Raw genomic sequence first — 18,490 nt, forward strand, 5'->3', positions numbered from 1 at the left:
GCTTCATATGATCATAACTGATATTTATCATCTTTCTCTTCTACCATGCATTCTAGAACGTCTGCACTTTCCACGGGCATTTAGACTCATTTAGGTAGCTTGATTTTTATGAAAACTCAGACCCTCATTCTTGAATAGTTTAAGATTATTGTATCTTGCCTTTGTTCAGCTATTCTTGCTGCAATTGTCCATTTGCTATTATTACCAAGAAGCATCAAAAGACACCCAGTTAAACCTTATGGGTTACAGTTATGTCCCTCCTTGTTTTCAAGGTATAGTAGCAGTATTAGTTTGTTATGATTATTAGAATAAATTATCCCAGCACTAGAGCAATTCTTTTCTTAAAATTACCTAGTTGTAATCATAGCTGTAAGATCAGGGAAAAACTTACCAGGTTTCCCAGTGGAAATATTTTCCTTTTTTGAAACCGTGATTTCTATTCTGGTAGAGGTCAAGAATGTGAAGACAGGACACAAAGGGAATAATGTTGGGAAACTAAAAGTAAGTGGGTGAAAAAATATATAGCAGGTAACTACAATCATAATAAAGTTGGAATAGCTGTATTACTATAAGATAAATAGACTTTAAGGTTAAGTGTATTACAAAAGATAGGGAGGAGCATTTCAAAATGATTAAAGTGACTATTCATCAGGCAAATATAACAATTATAAATAATCATGTGCAAACTTTGACAGAATCAGAGGAATAAATATATAATTGTACAGAGATTTTAATACCCCTTTCTTAGCAATTGATAAAACAAATAGACAAAATATTAAAAATTAGGAAAGACAGAAGATAAGATATAAATACTATTAATTACCTTCAACCAATTGATGTTTGCAGAACACTACAGACTACAAATACAGAATATACATTATCTTTAAATACACTTGGTATATTTATTGAGGTTTATGCTAGGCCATAAAACAAGTCTCAATACACTTAACATGACTGAGATCTTACAGAGTATGTCTTCTGAACACAATAGCATTTAATAAAAAATGTATAACAGTAAGGTTTAGAAAAGCCTCAACCATTTGGAAATTAAATAAATTTATGTGTGCGTATGTGCAATTATATCTATGTAATCTATGAGTCAAAAGAGAAATTACAAGGAAAATGAGAAAATATTTCAAACTGAATGAAAATGAAGCATAATGTGATTTTGGGAATGTGGTTAAAACAGTGCCTAGATAACATTTTCTAGCTTTAAAAAATTTACTACAATGAAAGAAAAATCTAAAATCAGCTTCCACTCTGTAAATCTAAACTAAAAAAAAAAAAAACAGATTAAACTCATATCAAATACAAGGATGCACAAAGTAAAAAGCAGAAATTAATAAATTCAAAAACAGGTAAATAATAAAAGAAACAAAGGCAAAATGTTACCGTTAGGGTGCTATCGCTATTGCAAAACACGACACTTGACCTTGTCCTTTATCTCATCCCAATCTACCTCAGGTATGACTCATTAATTTTGCTGTTACTGCCTGCCAGAAAGGATCACCACTCACTATTTACCTGCAATAGGATTTCTGTTCTCTGACCAGCACACACATCTAGCATCCACGTTTTATTAAGAAGACCTGTTTTGTGAAGAAAGTCCAGTACCACTCATTTTAGCCTTGTTTCTTCTGAAAGTAGAGCAGAAGACAAATCAAAGCTTGAGTGTAGGTACTTTATTTGTAAAGAGATTTCAGGAAGCAGGAATAAAGGACAGAAATGTGAAAGAGGGAGGGAAGGCAGGTAATACAAGGATGTGTTCCTAATTTTACCACTACTCAAGATAATGAACTTTTATTCCTGTAGGCTCCTTTGAGGAGCCTGATATAATGTATCTCAAAACTGTTGGTGCAGGAGTTCACTCCTCAACTTGTTGATGTTGTGCATGTGTGAGGGCAGAGTGAGTTCACAGCACTGTTTCATGCTTCAAAATCGGAAAAGTTTCTGGGCAGAAAGCAAGAAGTACTTGTCCACATGTCTGAAGAAGGTCTTATTGGATGCCACCTGGACAAAGTTGGGCAAAGTAACAAAGCTTTTAGGCCTTGTTACTGCAGCAGCAGTTATAGGAAGAGGCGGCTGAGGGGATTTGAAAGAGTGCATAAATGCGCCCTGAGATCGGCAGTTAACAATATGCTTAGTACTATAAATATTTAGTAGTAATTTGAAATCAAATTTAAGTAAGGCTGTTAGGGTATGGTCTATACACTCATGTTCTCGAGTATAGATTGATTAAGATACATGAGGTATGAAATCAATTTTCTTTGTTACAGCAAGAGCTCATATATTTTCTTTTTAAACATTTCTTATCCTGATGGAAATTTTATGATTTAAAAATTCTCCCTGAACAAATGAAATTGTGACTTATTTTTAAATCGAAGGTAGCTGATTATGCAAACTTTTAATGACTTTGTAATATTTTTATCATTCTTCAACTCACTCCCACCCATGATGAGATGCTTATGCCTGTAGAATCAACCTCTTCCTTGTTTGCAGTCCTTACATTGAACAAACAACCCCATTACTGTCACATTTCACTATTTTTAGCTCCTCATTATGTTGAATTTCCCTGGATTCCTAGGGCTTCCAGGGAAAAAGAAACATTTATTAAACATCTACTATGTGTTAAGCACTGAATTTTTACATACATATGTTAAATAGGTATCTACAGATGCCTGTAACAACCCTGGAGGTAAATAGATATACTCTTCATTTTGCAAATAAGGAAAAATAGGCTAGAGGAGATTATAATTTATATAAATTCACACCTTAAGTAAGTGTGGTACTGACATTTAAACTCCCTGTATACTGTTCTTTCTTTTATACCTTTATTAATTCTTGCAGCTTTAGTGCCTAACATGGTGCTATGTTAATCACATCTCTTTATTCTGTATTTCTGATGCTTTAACATCTTGAGGCTTTGATGACTGTAAAGGGACTGACCTTACCTCCCCACCATCCACCACCCCGCTCCAACACACACACACACCCAGGCCCAGCTAATTCTCAGATTTAGCAAAAAGTTTGTGAGGAGAATGGCTTGCATATGCAAACCACCAATCCAGAGCCCATCCCAACCACTTCTTTTATAAATTTCTTAAATTCTGGGCCTAATCATTCCAGAGGCAGTTACTAGTCAACCAGGGACAGCTTCTATACCTGAAGCCTGCTAAAATTATTTAAACTAGCCAATCTTAAATTTGCTTATCCTATCTCACCCATTCCTTCTCACAGAAAACACAATAAAGGCTCTTGCAATACAATCCACTGCTCCCTCAGCTTCCTGCCTCACCTTGGTGTTATCCCATGTGGCTCCCCCCTTCTGCTGCCTACTCACCTTCCTACTGGGATCTAGGAGTAGCTATTTTTTTCAATGACTGTAGTCTTCTGATCTGTAGATTTAATACCTGAATAATAGAGTGCTATATAATAACAATACAAATAAAATATTTTAAAAGAGATGCTTAACATTTAGCAAACATGCAATCAAGCCTTATTGAAATAAAATAATGGAAATTGTTGATAAGAAAGAACAAAATAGCAAAGCAATAGCTAGAATTAGTTCATTGTATATGTGAAGATAGTGAGATATATGTGATAGAATAAACTACAAAAATAAATTCATCAATGTTATAGTTTTGTAAATCTGTATTTGCTTTTGTAGAAATTTCACATTCAGTAGTGTACTTGCTTTTTTTTTTTTTTTTTTTTTTTTTTTTGCAATTTTCAGTGTAATGTATAGGATTTTCAGTGTAATGTATAGGATCACCCATATTTTCTCCACCTGTACTGATAGATTTATTTCAGTCATGGCTTTGTGTGTAGACTCCTCTAGAAATCCTCTCTTATCCTGCTGGACATTTTCTGAGTTATTGATGAGTATAACACTTATAATTATGGTATAAATTCTAAAATCTACATACTTGCCTGTCTTAGGGTAAAAGTGCTATTGTATCCCATGTGGAAAATACTGGTTTTCAGTTTCTTATTTATCTCCTAAGAATCATTAGTAACTTGAACACATAAGGAGCTCAAAATATTATTTCTATGAAATTCGAAGCTGTTTAGAGTAAGCTTCCATGATTTGTTTTTACTCACAACACTTCTGACACCAGATGTGTGTTTTTCTACACCAATAACCAATTCTAACTCTCTGGTCATCAATTGGTTGTCCAAGGATTCAACTCTATTCTGATACTACCTGAAGTTAGCACAGACCCTCCCTCCCGCCCAGTAAGAACACAGTACCATAAGACTGCTACAACTCCCACTTTAGATGCCAGTCACAAGTCCTTATGGGCCTCTTATACTTCTGACTGTCTATAAATTGAGGATTCCCATGATTTTTTCCCCAGGTTAAATAATTTGCTAGAATAGATAACAGAACTTGCAAAAGTGCTTTACTTACTATAACTGGATTATTATAAAGTATGAAACTCAGGAATAGCCAGGTGGAAGAGATGTGAAGGGAAAGATATTCTGGTGGGAATGAAGAGGGCATGGAGCTTCCATGCCCTCTCTGGGTTTACTACCGTCCCGGCATCTCATGTGTACACAAACCTGAGAATTCTCTGAACCTCATTTTTCTTTTTTAATGAAAGTTCCATTATTTAGGTATGATTGATTAATTAGTTTGATTTTCTTCCCTCAGTCCCTGGAGTTCTGGGGTAGGGCTACAAGTTTGAACTTCTGATCACATGGCTGATTCCTCTGGCAGCCAATTCTATCCTGAAAGTGTCTATCTACCAGGAGTCACCTTCTTAGCATAAACTCAGATACGGTTGAAAGGAGCTTATTTTAAATAACAAAAGATGCTCCTCTCATCTTTATTTCTCAAGAAAATTTAAGGATTTAGATGTTCTTATTCCAGTAATCATAGAGGAAGATCAAAAATATATTTCTTGTAGCACAATATCACAACTTCCAATTAGGAAACTAATCAATCCACATTGAAGTATAGGGTCCTTTCTTTCTAGTTAAAATCAAAGAGGATATTTTATAAAATACCTTTTGATCTCAAGACACTTAGAATAAAACTTTTAAATTAGTTTGAAAAATATATTTGTTGTTAGATTTCTAAAGAATACAATTTCCTATTTCAAGGAACTATCTAGCTCCTACTATGTGCATAGAATTGATAAGTGCTCTACATAGTTTTATGTAGCTCAATCAAGTAATCAAGTCTGGCATTATTTCTGCAAAAAAAAAAAAAAAGCCTTCACTTGAAAATTTATATATTTCATTTAGAATATGGTTGACAAGGAATGCAGATAGAATTTCACAGTAAAAACCTCTCTTTTAACATGCAACATAAACTAGTGGTTTCTTTTTTTTTTAATGGTTTGTTTGACTTGTACTGAAAGATTAACTATAGTTCACATTTAGAAATTTTCTTAGATAAAGAAAAGTTTCCAGTGTAGCAACTAACAAAATGCTCAGTGGGATAAGGGCTGCATTATGGCTCCATAAATGTGGGGATAATGTGTGCCACTAGCGTAAGTACTGTATTAGTCAAATGCCTAGAAACCTGTTCGCCTCCATTCCTGGTTTGAAAATTACAGAATTATGCTCCCTCTAGGTTCATTTATACACAATTAAACAAAATGTGTGTAATTTTCCAAGTGCAATAATTTGTGATTCACTAATTTTTTTGAGTAACAAAGTCGACTTGAATAAAACGCTTCTGAGATGATTCAAGTCTCTAAGGAGTTTGATTTGTACACATTTTAGAAATAGGTTTGTTTAAATTCAGACAAGCAGGCAAAAGGGGATTATGATTAAATGGCCTCTTTTAAACCAAAGACAAATTCTCATGGGTGTAAGGTCAGAAGTGAAAGAGAAGGCTGGAAACATTTGGTTATACTCTTAACTATTACATTCTGAGTAAAGAATTCTTTTTCAAAGATGAGGAAAATTCCCCCCACTTAAAACACACACACACACACACACACACACACACACACACACACAACAATGTTTCCCATGCAAATAGAAATCCTCGTTTTATTTGATATCCTACGGTAAATTAACAACCATAGTATCATTCGTGTGCACAAACCATTTACCTTTTCAGCATATGGATCATTTGTTCATCTCAAAGGAATTTCTGAGAGCAGAAAAAAAGCAGAATATGTATGTAGAAGAAAATAACAATTTGTACCAAAGAGAGTATCCAGAGTTCAGATAACAACTTCACAAAAGCTTGTAAATAAATAAAACTTCAATGGACTTGTTATACTTATTAAAATAGTACCCATTTCAATGGAAATCCACTCCCCAAACTGCCTGGTGTACTGTGTATAGTGTTGTAATAGGAATATTCCTTAATTCCTCTGTTAATTGAGTTTGTATTTAAAATAAAGACTAAAATAAACATCTCCGTGTCTTTTGTTTGGCATGAAGAAAATTGAGATGAAAAGGGCATGAATGTATGGATAAACACACACACGCAGACCAACGATAAGATGATAATGCAGGAGCCAGAATGTTCAGTTATGGCTCTTCATTGATAGACAGTGTCCTTTAAACACATTGGGGGAGACAGCCCCTGTATCAATCTAGGGCATCTTAGGTAGTGCAGAAAATGAGGGAGTGAAAGTGGGGCCAAAGAAAATAGAATTAAGAGAATAACAGTGTTGGTTCCCAAAATCTAGAGACTCATTATCTGTGATAGGTCACACGAAGATTTCTGAAACATCAACCTGAGGAATTTTAGAGAAAATCAGCTTCCACCTGGAGAGAAGATAATGCCTGATGCTGTCTTTGTACTCTCTCAGCATCCTATCATAGATACACCCTTCTTCTCAGTTTTTCTGAGGGTTTTCATCACTCTTATTCCTAAATCGGGTTAATCAAAATGGAATGTTAGTGGGTTCTCCTAAAAACATCAGTTATTTGTTCAATCACAGGCATCACAGTTGATGAATCTTATCCCCTCAAATCACCTGAGCAAGTGAACAACACCAAAGGTAATGCTTTTAGAGCAGCCTTCCTGTGCAGCACCTTCTCCTCCCTTCTACTCTCACTCAAGGTTGTTCTGTCAGAAAGGGGCATTTTCGTACCAATCTTAGGCTTGCTCCTTCATTTATTCACATTTGAAAAATTGTTAGAAAAAGGAAGAGTGTATTTGCAATGAGTTATTTATTCCTAAAACATATTTAAGCTTTTTTTTTTTCTTCGTGAGATAAAATTTAATACCAGAAGTCAAGGTGTTTTTGTCGTTAGGCAGAATGATGTTCAAAGTCAAGTTATTCCTATTTCTCTTTGTCAAAAAATTCCTAAATAAGGTAACTTCTTTCTGACCTTACATTTCCTTCCCCCCACCCCCAAGTAAGACATTAACACCAGTATAATATTATCCTTTTAGGAGATAGATATCTAAATGACTGTGATAAAGGACATTTAAGAGTCCACCCATCAGTTCTACGAGTGGTTGGGAACAGGGTCTCTTACTCTTGTGTATATTTCTTGAAGAACCTACTAGAAGGTTTAGCACACGGCTATCACTAAATAAAGTATTTAATTTTATTCTTATTTTCAAATTTATGTTAAAGTATCATCCTAGGCAAGTGTTTCTAACCTGGATTTTACAAACCTTAGGTTTCCGACTGCCTCAAAGGATACCATTTCAAATTTTTCTCTTGACAGTGATTTCTTAATTCACCATTAATATTAAAGATTATGTTTTACAGTATGCTTTGAGAATGAGAAAATATTGCTGAAATTACTTAAGTGGTCTGGGATCTTTGATTATTCTGGAGGTTTAATGCAATTTTTTAAATCAAAAAATTTTTCACAGATTGTATTTTCTAGCCCATTATGATGTGTGAAATAAGAATGCTTATAAACTGCTTCTAATTGTAATCCTGCAAAATGTGTGCATAATCTTTCATTGTCACTAATTGTCAATCAACTCATATGAGATCAAATATGACTTCAAAAGTCAATCTCAATAGAGTTACACTACATGTTATTTCATTCACTTTATATAAAAAGCTCTTGTTTGAAACTGAAACCAGTTGATAAATCAATGTACAAAGGCAAATTTTCCAGTAGGAATCTGGGTAGCAACAACTAGAACAGTAGCTAGTATCTGACATACATCATTCAATAAATATGTGCTAGATAAGTAAAAGAAAAAGTGAATGAATGGGCAAATGAATTTAACACACGTTCCAGGTTATAACCTTATTTAACAGTGAATTAGCAACATCAGAATTAAATATTTAGAATAAGCAGCTGTTTATATTCCTGGTTATATATTTTAACACATAATGATGTGTGTGTGTGTGTGTGTGTGTGTCTGAGTGCGTTTATGTAGTGACTTAATACCAGGAAGTGTTCCCCGCCTTCTGAAACAGCTTTCTCAAGGGCATAACAATTAGAAATAGAACTAATATAAGTTTGAAAGTGCTTAGCAAAAAAAACAGTCATTCTCTGGACCTGAAAATCATAGCAAAGCGATATACTCTGTGCCCTCATCTCTCAAAAAGTACAAGGTCCATTCCTTGTAGGTGTATATATACATACATATATATACATATATACATATATATATGTATGTATATAAAGATATAAACTGAGTAAAGTCCAAGGACATATAATTTATTGTGTTTTGAAATGCAAAGTTAATTGCAGTTGAAATTTATAATTGACATATAACAGAACTCACTGCTACCTAGCTCAATTCAGCAGCAGTAAAACATTTTTTTTTCTAATACTGTTCCCCCATGCCTATACAATGAATATTACTCAATTATTAACCAACTTCCCAATTATCCTAAGGAGTCTTTCTATTTTGAAAACAGTAACATAATACTGAAAAAAAAAGTGATGAACTGTGACTTCTTGTCCAAGTCAATGGATTGTGCAATCTTTAGAATCAAGCTTTCCAATGTGCAGACAAACGTTTCCTGAGACATTAAGTCAAGTCATATTGTACACAGCTTGATTACTAGATGTAATCAAAACCAGGCCTGCTATTTTGGACCTGAATTTTCCAGCCAGAGTAAGCACTATTATTGCTACTCTTGTTTTTCCTGGTTTCCATCTGATTCACAGGGTAGAAAAACAAATGTTGCAAGCAAGAGAGGGAAAAATAGGTGAAGTAGGAACTTATCGTAGATCTGGCCTCTGTTTTTGTCTTTTCTTTATCTCACAAATGCACCCCTGAGAGTGAGGGGGCATCAATGGTATGCAAATCTAATAAACGGGACCTACATGGATGTTTCTCTCATAGTTAACTCTGTTAATGTCAGACTGGCAGTTGTCTAAATGTCTAATCTCTCACTGAATCAATAGTAACACATTTTAGATATAAGAAAGGCTTAGGGAGTACAGGGTTGGAGTTATAGAAGACTGCCATCTCCAGATTCTTACAGCATTCTGAGAAGACTTTATTTATATATGCTTGCATGCTAAACAATACAGCCTCAAGAACAGAATTTTTCGGTTCATTTTAGACTCCAGTTTGATCCACTTAAATGTTTTTAATCAAATCAAATGGCAATTGCCTTGCTTGTTCGCATTCAAAATAAAGCAGGGAGAATCTAAAACAAACAAAAAATTCCCAAAACCTAATGGTAAAATCAGAACATTAACACAGTGATTCTCATAGAGAGATTCCCCACCACCAGCAGCGGCAGCACCTGGAATTGGCTAGAACTACAATTCTCCTGCCCCACACCATGTCTTCTGAATCCAGAACTCTGGAAGTAGGTCCATCAGGGCTGTGCTGACAAGCCTTCCAAGTGTTTCTGATGCACGCGAAAGCTGGAGAACCATTGCATTAAAACGTATCCTCCCGTTTGCAAGTAAAGAGGTTATTTTGGGGGTCTAATTTTCCTAAATTTGAATCAAGTAATTTCGAGTAATCAAAAAGAAGCAAATATAACCAAACTATTGTTACCAGATTTTTTTTGGCTACTTGAAACAACTTATTTTCTTATATTATTCTTTTAAAAAATGAATTCAAAGTAATTATGAAGATTAATTTAGTAAGAATAAATTATTTTTATAACTAAAAGATAAATAACATAAAAATTGTGAACAATCTAGCTGCATTATAAGATGTTAACAGAACCTCTGGCTTTTATCTGTTAGTTGCCCCTAAGATGCCCTTAAGTAGTACCCTCTCCTCAAGTTGTGAAAACTTAACTTTGCAAATGTCATGGGCGGTGGAGGAGTAGCAAATCACCTTCGGGTTGGAACCACTAATCCAGTTGATCATTTAAAAATATTTTGTTTGTCTACTTTACAACAAAACAAAGCAAAACAGTAATTGCACTATGCATTATATTAAAGATACATATTCCACATTGGTATGGACATTTTGATACATCAAAATGAGTTCTGACACTCAGAAAAAGCGATCTGATAATGAGGTACTGTAGTATGTCGGAAAAGAGCAGGGATGAGAACTCAGGTGGTATGGCTTGTCTGATCTCTATTACTAATTAGTTTTTACAGTCTTAGGAAATTACCAAATCTTTTAGGGCTATTTTCTAACATGTAGACTGAAGCTGGTGGGCTATACGATTCCTATGGTGATGCCTATGTTTTATATTGTTATCAATTATTATACATGGGTCATAGCCAAGTGTATTTGATATTTAGCTAATAGTTTTTAAGAGTAATACTAAGAACATAACTCCATGTGAAAGATGTTATTTCCATTTTTAAAACAGGGATACTGAGATCTAGTTCCATTTTATAACTTCCCAAGGCTACACAATAGTGTCTAGGTATTTTGACTGTGGCCAGGGTCTTTTCTCTATATCATATATCTTCAGTTGTACCAAAGCTGACTACAGGGAGGACACATAAAGAGATACACAAGGAGAACAGAAGTCAATACCAGCTATCTTGCAATAAAATGAGGTTTTATTTTCAGTTTAAGTAATCAAAATGAAGACAACATTACACAGATATGGGTATAGAGTAGGTTGCTAGTTTTCACTCCACAGAACATTAATGGAGCACTTTTGATATGTCAGTCATTATGCTAGTGCTCCCGGAAATGAAAGTTTCTAGATCTTGGCTACTTACCCTAAAGCAGTTTAGCAGTCTGGACAGTACACATGCCCTGGAAGAAGACCCTGGTTGGTTGACCCTTAAGCATCTGTGAGAACAATATAGGCAGTGGCCTGTTAGGCAAGCCCTCTTTCTTTTGCCCTCCTAAGAAAGCACATAGAGAATGAAACTGTAGTAAGCAAAGACAATCATGAAAAGTTTGTATTGAGCTCATTTGCATTCCTTATCCCCTTTTGAAAGAAAAGCATAAGGTATAAAAATTCCGATGTTTGCTAACAGACATTTATTTATACCTTACTCTCATTGCCTCCAGAGGCCTAACTTACCATATATCTGCCTATCACTTTAAGAGTGGTACTGGGTTTGTTAAGAGGGATTCTCAGCTTCCATTTTAACCTCATCAAGTATAACTCATGAGAACTCGAGAGCAAGTTCTTACCCAGTTACTTCTCAAGTGATACTGAGAAAACCAGTTTATTAAAAAATCATAGTTAATAAATTTATTCAAATACACTAGGGTAAAATGTGACACTAGAAAGATAAGAGGGGAGAAAAATAAGAGAATTTTAGCATTTACTTTTAACATTAGGAACACCTGCTGATATAAAACAATTGTTAGAATTGATAATATTTAAAAAATTTAAGTAAAATTACTACTTTATTTATTACAGAATGTTAAGTGAATCACAGCCAATATTTCATTGATCTTTATTTCAGAAATTGCATTGTTATTTCTCTCATAAAAGCCACAGCTTATTTAGCATTTCTCAGCCTTTATCTGGAAGTGGCTTTCTCAAAATTCAGCAGAGCTTTAAGGGTCCTGTTCCTGCTTTTATTACTTTAACAAGGAAGATCCTGAACACAACAAAGAAAAAACATACAGGTGAGTTTCTGTGGTTTTGTTTTCTTATCCTAACCTTGATAAAAAGCTTTGTCATTCTGTATACAAATTGTGGGACCCTTGTGAAGCTTGGCTCCTAACAGAGTACTGGAACATGCTTTCAGCATTATTAGTATTCTCCATGTCTGTTTGTTGTCTGCTGGGGCAATTATCTTGCTTTAATTTAGGTCACTAATGATATTATAAGATAGTTTGATGGTGGTGTAATTTCTTTTGATGTTGTTTTTGTTGCTATTGCTTATATCAACTCATTTTGATTCCATAAAAGACTAAATTCTATACCCACCAAGGGAGGGAGGGGTAGAGGGGAGGGCAGAGGAGAGTGAGGAAGAGGGAGGGAGGTGGAATGAAGCGAATGACAATGCTGGCCACTTTTGTGATGAGGATTTTCTACTGTGCTGCTCTGCTTCTCTCCCAGCATGAGAGCTGAAGGCTTGGAGATCACACCACACTGCTCCTTGTCCTGTCAGGTTTGCAATTATTTCTGACAGGCTACCAAAATAATCAGTCCCTCACTTCAGCAGCTTTTACACTAGTTGAAGCCTAATTTATAAGATAGATCATTCGCTTCAGTGATTCCATCTCTGATTCTAAGGTATCCTATGAAGAGACCTCATTTGAGAAATAAAAAGCTTTCTCAAATTCCCCTTCTGCAGTCTCTTTTCTCCTCTCCAACGTGACCCACCACCTCCTTTGAATGGACAATGGGAGGCCATAATGGTTATTGTTGAATATAAATATCTTCATTGTCACTCAGCTTTATTTATTTTTTATTGTATGTAAAATCATAGTGTTCACTTGACATGCGTGCTTACCGGTTTTAATGTGTTTTAACAGAAGATAGTTCTGGAATGTTCTATTCTGTCTAATTTCATCATTTTGAATACTGAATGAGGGATGACCTTATGTTCACCTAAAGGGTCCAGTCTACAGTCCAACCTGGGTCTTCTGCTGCTTTTTCTGTCAGGAGAGCTAAGTGGATATGTAAATGAGATTCATTTTCTTAACAAAATTTTTAGTGGAGTAGAAACAGATATTCAAAAGTGTCTGTTGGATAAATGAAATATTTAGAACTTGTAAATATTATTTAGATAATAAAATTTAGGTAGTATAATTTAAAAATATTTTTAGGACCATTATTATTATGAAGTAGCACTGCAGAAATATTAGTTAGTCAATCTAATAGCATAAAGGGGAAAAAAGGCTAGAGCAGTACCAACAAAATGGTGGCACAGGAACTTCTACTATTTGTCCCTCCCCAGAAACATTATTTGGAACAAGTACCTGCACAAAAATATACCTCAAGAAGAGCCAAGGATTCTAGGTGAGAATCTTTGTTCCTCAACCTGTGTGAGGAACAGAAAAAAGGAATCATTGAGGAACTCAGGAAGGATCTATTCACACTACTCCTGTTACCTTCCCCAAGCCCAGGTGGAAGAGCCCGGAGAAAGACCCTCCAGGAGGGAGGAGGATAGCAAAATGAATGTGCAACTTCATTGTGGACACTGCAGCAAGCTGACCCAGGTGGATTCTGTGACACTAGGCCCTTGACCAACTCCTGCAAATCGAGACACCATCTCACTTTAATATCTGCCTACTCCAACTGTCTCAACACCTCCCAGGAATTCAGGCACCTTTCACAGCAGGCCTCCCTGCTAGTTCTCTGAAATTCAGTCCCCTGTTATACCCAAGTACTAGCAATTTCCACTGGGCTTGAATCTCCAGTTCCATTAAGTCTGCATCAAAATTCCAATACCTTTTTTCACAGAAATAGACATAATTGCAAAATTTGTATAGAACCACAAAAGAACTTGACTATTGCAAGCAAACTGAGAAAGGAAAACAAAACTGGAGGGATCACAATTTCTGATTTCAAACTTTATTACAAAGCTGTAGTAGTCAAAATAGTACGGCATTGGCATAAAAACTGACGTATAGACCAATAGAACAGAATTGAGAGCCTAGAAATAAATCCATGCATATACAGTTAACTAATATTTGACAAGGGAGCCAAGAATAAACAATAGGAAATGATAGTCTCTTTAATAAATGGTGCTGGGAAAACTGGATAGCCACATGCAAAAGAATGAAATTCGACCCTTATCTTACACCACTCACAAAATTAACTCAAAATATATTAAATACTTAAATGAAAGACCTGAAACTGTAAAATTACTAAAGGAAAACAAGAAAATATCTCCTTGATGTTGGTCTGGCAAACTACCAGGAACACTTGTTCACTGTTAATGGGAATATAAACTGGTACAGCCACTATGGAGAACAGTATGGAGGCTCCTCAAAATATTAAAAATGGAATTATTATATGATCCAGCAATCCCACTGCTGGGTTTATATCTGAAGTAAATGAAAACATTCTTAAAGAGATATCCCCACCCTACCCCCATGTTCACTGCAGCATTATGTAAATAGCCAAAATGTGGTAACAACCTGTGCCCATTGATGGATGAATGAATAAAAAGATGAATATTATTCAGCCATTAAAAAGAAAACCTTGCCTTTTGTAACAACATAGATAGATTTTTGAGGACATTATGCTAAGCGAAATAAATCAGACAAGGATAAATACTGTATGATCTCACTCATGTGAGGAAAACTTGATCTAATAGAAAAGAGAGTAAAATGGTATTTGCAAGAAATTGGGAAGTGGAGGAAATGGAGAAATATTGGTCAAAATGTACTAACTCCTAGTTAATAGATAAATATAATCTGGGAATCTAATGCACAGCCAACATGGTGACTATAATTAACAATATATTATACTTGAAAGTTATTAAGACAGATAAATGTTACCACTGCATGTACGCACACACATGTACACACATATGCATATACACATACAAAAAAATTGTAATTATGTGAAGGATGGAGATATTAACTAACCCTATTGTGGTAATCACTTTGCAATACATGCATGTGTCTAATCATATTGTACACCTTAAACATACATGTTAATATCGATAATATTCTTTGGGTTGGACAGTCCATCAAGGGAAGCAGTGAATGCCATACCTGATACCCTCATCAAAAATTGTTTAAAAGCTATAAATGATGAAGTTCAGAGAGAATACTAGTTAATGCAGATTTTCCAGCTTTTATCTAATAATAAGAGTATATGAGCTACTACATAGGACTGCTTTAAGATTCTAGCCCAAAAACTGGCCAGGAAAACCAATTTTTACACATTTGACACAGAAGCCATCAGCCCAATGATCACAGTCCTTAGAACCATAACAGATCCTGAGATCCTGCTTTTTTACTTCTCCAGATTTATTTGCCCACTTACTGAATCAGGGATACATTTAGGTACCTGGAGAAGTGGGAGAGTAGTTATTTCTGTTACTGGTCTGTGGGTCATCACCGAGGTTATAAAAAATGACAGTTACTTCTAATGATTCTGTCAGAGTTCTAGTTATTTAGTATTTACTGAATCACTAGCTTTTAAAGGTAATGGGAATAGAGTTCTTAAAGTTCTTTATTGGTGGAGTAAATGTTTTTTAAAATAGAAGTGTGAGCCTATAATTTCAAAATTCTTCCTTGCAACTCATTTACAATGAAGCCCTGGTTTTCCACAAAAAAAAGTAAATTTAAAAAATTAACAATTATTAAACAAGAATAAAGGGATTGGAATTGTTGTCCAAAATATGAACACATGAACACCACACATCATGAATTAAATGTTTTTAAATCAGAAAATAAATGTGAAAACTGGAGAACATGAATCTAAAGGAGATAGCAACTTAAATTTGTCAGGTACTCTGCCAGGCACTAAGGTTAAATCCCTCTTATGAAATTTATGTTTTGTATGTGTAACCAGGTCATAGAATTTGGAGTTTGCCAAGGAAAGTGTGAAATAAATTGTGGAAGGGCCACAAAACACTTGAAAACTGCCCGTCATACTTAGCTGAGTCATTGAATAAACCAATATGGTATATGGCATGTTGACTATGCAATAAGGTTAATAGGCTAGGGTAAATATAATTTGTTTGATTTATGGAAACAGTAGCAAAGTCACTTCAGATAGTCAGCCTAAAACTCAATGGAGAGAGCATTTTAACAATTTCTTTACTTTCATCTGGAAAATGTCTCATTTTTTTTCAAATGACTTTTTTATTCTGGAAAAGTAAATGGAAATTGTTTTCATATAAACATTGAAATTACTAAGTACAGAGAAAAGGAGAAGAGAGAAACAAACTCTCTACAAATCCTGCTAATACTGTTTCACCAGACAAGATCATACTGCTTTGTCCCATATTCAATCACTTATATAATAAACCACAAATAAAATCTTCTCTGGAAGATACATTGCTTCTCCTTGAGAAGTATGGAAAGTGGAGATAGGAGGCTTTATTCTTTTGGCAGATCCTCTCAGTCATTATAGATATTGCTGCACTGTTAATGCTCTGTAAAGTATTAAAAAAATCTGAGGATGAGATGGCTGAGGTCTCAGATCAAGTATCTCCAAATACACTGTTGTCCATTCCCTGACCTTTCCTTGTGTTATTTCTTGTCATTTTCTGGATCAATGCCATTCTCTGTTTGTGAGCTTCTGTGGTACAAGCTATTTTTTGTAGGTTAGATTTCTTCAGAGCCAAATCCTGGGGTCTACATGTTGCATTGGCACTCTAGATACAATTAGACATCCTTCACCATCAGGGTGCTGGACTTGGGATGCTGAGCAAGCTGGCAGGCTGCTCTCATCATACCCTTTATAAAATCATCAGCAATCTGCAGCAGCATCTCCTTCACATCTTCATCCAATTGCTCACTAGGATTCTTTTACTAAGTCTTACAATTCATTCTTGGTAAATATCTAATTGTTTTCAGGGCTGAGATGCCTTCCTGACTCAGGAGTGCCTATATTGCTATTGGCCATGGAACCTTGTGGAGGGGTGCTGGCTGGTTCTGGGTTTATGGATGAGAAATTGGAGACATTGATTAGAGCTGAGGGGCCAAACCGGTTCATAATCTGTGGAGCTTTGGACTTCAGTTCATAGAGCTTATCGAGATCCTGTTTCTTTTTGGAGGTATGAGGACCAAGGCCAGTCAAAGGCAGCAGTGTTTATCTCCCTATGATTTGCGAAGACTGCCCCGGTGAAGCAATCCTCTCAGCTGCAGATCCCGCTGCTCGGTCCTCTCCTCAAAATTGTCTCATTTATTTGATTTTTTTCCTGTCCCACACCAGAATAATGGTAGAGAAGTACACAGAATACTCAAGAACATATCACATGAAAGGATGAATATATCTGCAATATATTGTGATATCGATATTGATGATTGTGATAATAAGAAATATGTATTTGGTCTTTGTTCTGTTTTTGGCACAAAGCTTCTAAAATACATGGAATTTCCTAAGTGCTGGACACCATAAAGATGTCTTTTGTTAAGAGGAAACTTTTGGAAAGTTTCTAGGTCACCTAACTATGGAACATCATTGCCAGAGAACCAACTGCATGACGAAAAGTTTGGAATTTTCAGTCCATCCCCTCTGACCTTTCAAAGGAGAGAGGAGCTGAGGGCTAAATCAATTGCCAGTAGTCTACAGTTTAATCAATCATGCCTATATAATTAAGCCTCCATAAAACCCCAAAGGATGGAGTTTGGAGAGGTTCCCAGTTGGTGGACACATGTAGATTTGGGGAGAGTGGGCTTCCAAATTGGGCATAGAATCTTCAGGCTCTTTCCACATACTTTTCACTATGTACCTCTTCCATCTGGCTGTTCCTAAGCTACATCTTTTTATAATAAACCCATAATCTAGTGAGTAAACTGGTTTCTGAGTTCTGTGAATTGCTCTAGCAAATTAACCAAAGAAGGGAGTCTGGAAACCTCTGATTTATAGCAAATTGGTCAGAAGCACAGGTTAAAACCTGGACTTGCAATTGGCATCTGAAATGGGGAGCAGTCTTTTGGGACTGTGGCCTTAACCTGTATGATCTGATGCTAATTCTGGGTAGACAGTGTCAGAACTTAGTTATTTTTAGGACACCCATCTGGTGCTGGAATGTTGCTTAGTGGTGTGGGGTAAAATCCACAAACACTGGAATTAGTATCAGAATTGATAGCATCTTAATCTCGTGTGATTTGAGAGAGAGGCAAGATCATATGCTAAAAGCAGCATTAACCTGAAATTAAAGAAAGCTTGATTCCAATGAGGGCCTTTCATGAATATTACTTTATAATTTTCATCTGGCCATTTTACCTCTCTGAATATCAACTTCCTAGCTTAGAAAATGAATACTTTGACTAAGTAGTGTCTAAAGTCACTTTCAACTCTAAAGTCTTATAGTTATTTTAAAATAAATTCTAAATCGAGATTGGGTCAGAAATACACCTTGCCTGGTTGAGTCCCTTAGAATTTGAGAATTAATCAAATTTTATTCCTGGCTTCAATTCCCTAACCCTTCATATATTTTAGAAACATTTTCTGTTTGCTTAATAATTTACTCTAATGCTATTTACATCTTCATGTCAACGGATGAGCCAAGCTAGAAAAAAAAGAAATGAAAAGTAGACACAGAAGTACTCTAAACTAGC

General features: G+C 35.3%; 1 pseudogene; it reads right to left on the reverse strand.

Moving 5' to 3' along the window:
- Window positions 1-16,404: 16,404 nt before the first annotated feature.
- Window positions 16,405-16,991, reverse strand: LOC107507196 (annotated as a pseudogene).
- Window positions 16,992-18,490: the final 1,499 nt, after the last annotated feature.

Source organism: Rousettus aegyptiacus, unplaced genomic scaffold (assembly GCF_014176215.1).
Source record: "Rousettus aegyptiacus isolate mRouAeg1 unplaced genomic scaffold, mRouAeg1.p scaffold_m13_p_1, whole genome shotgun sequence".
NCBI lineage: Eukaryota > Metazoa > Chordata > Mammalia > Chiroptera > Pteropodidae > Rousettus > Rousettus aegyptiacus.